The sequence below is a fragment of the Zingiber officinale genome, chromosome 3B, assembly GCF_018446385.1.
Source record: "Zingiber officinale cultivar Zhangliang chromosome 3B, Zo_v1.1, whole genome shotgun sequence".
Classification (NCBI taxonomy): domain Eukaryota; kingdom Viridiplantae; phylum Streptophyta; class Magnoliopsida; order Zingiberales; family Zingiberaceae; genus Zingiber; species Zingiber officinale.
Window position 1 is genome coordinate 21603166 of NC_055991.1, and position 1701 is coordinate 21604866.

Here is a 1701-nt window from a genome sequence, read left to right on the forward strand (position 1 = left end):
TATGTGGTGTCACACACAGAAGATCATGTTATCAGTTCTTTATAAATTATAAACAGTAGCTCACGACTAAGATGGAAAGGAATAAACTATTGGAATAGTCGTAGTGTAATTAGGTATTAGTTTATCTTGACTAATAAATTACACTAGTACACTTTGAGTGTATTGAGCAGGACCATTTAAGGTAAGTTCTTTTTATACTGACTTAATAAAAGAACAAGACCTTAGTTATTATGGAAGTGTGTGCTCTTAATCCTAATATAATAACAAGCACATATATTTAGTATTTATTTCTTTGACTTATCAGAGGATGAAATTTAGCTCGATAAATCAAAAGGCCCGATAAGTTGGGAAATGATATTACTTATAGTGTGTGTTGTTAATTATAGAAGGAAACTGTGTCCTACTAATCTATGTTGATAATGTCCCCAAGAGGAGCTCATAAGGATTGTTATGTTAAACCCTGCAGGTGGACTTAGTCCGACATGACGATAAGGTTGAGTGATACTACTCTTGGACTAAGATATTAATTAAAGAGAGTTGTCAGTAACTTATTTAATTAGTGGACATTCGACATCTTAAACACAGGGAGACTAACACACTCATGATAAGAAGGTGCCCAAAATGTAATTTGAGATTGATGCGGTAGTTCAATAATAATTCTTTAGTGATATGAATTATTATTGATGAAATTAAGTTGGGTGTGGCGAACACGGGAAGCTTAATTTCATCGGGAGGCCAAAACCAATTCCTCCTTTCGGTCCCTATCGTAGCCTCTTGTATATAGAGAATTATACCCACCACATACCCACTTCTTACCCACCCTTAGGTGGCCGGCCAAGCAAGCTTGGAGGCCAAGCTTGGGCCGGCTAAAGCAAAGGGATTGAGCCAAGATTAGTGGCCGACCCTACCTTGGAGCCCAATCTAGGTGTGGCCGACCACATATAAAATAAAAGGGATTTTATTTAAAATCTTTCCTTATGTGGAAGTCATGATTTTAAAAGAGAGTTTAAATTTAAATCTTTCCTTTTATAGCTTTCTACAAAAGATTAAGTGAAAGGTTTGATATCTTTCCTTATTTGTAGTTAAAAGGAAGATTTTAATTTTTGATAAAACTTTCCTTTTTTGTAACCATGTTCATGATTTAAAAAGAGTGTTTTAAAATTATATATTCCTTTTATAAGTTTCTACAAAAGATTAAGAAAAGATTTGATATCTTTTCTTATTTGTAGATTGATAGGAAGATTTTAATTTTAAAGATAACTTTCCTTTTTGGAAATCATCCACATATTTTAATAGAGAGATTTTAATTTATAAAATTTCCTTTTATATCCAACCATGAAGGAAAAATTATTAGAGAAATTTTTATTTTAAAATTTCAGGAAACAAATAAGGAAGTTTTAATTTTGTGTTTAAAACTTGTCTTATTTGGAGCTTGTGATGTGGCCGGCCATAGGATGGGTTAAAAGGAAAGTTTAATTAAAATTTTCTTATTAACCAATGGCAAGGAATATAAGGGAATTTTAATAGTAATTAAATTTTCTTATTTACCAAGACCAAGGAATATAAAAGAGGGGGTAGAAGTGCCTCACCTAACAACCCATCTTATATAGTTTCTTCTCTGTTCTTCCTTGGTGGTGGCCGGCCATATCATCTCCTCCTCCTCCTCCTTAGTGGCCGAACCTCATCAATCTCTAGGAGCTT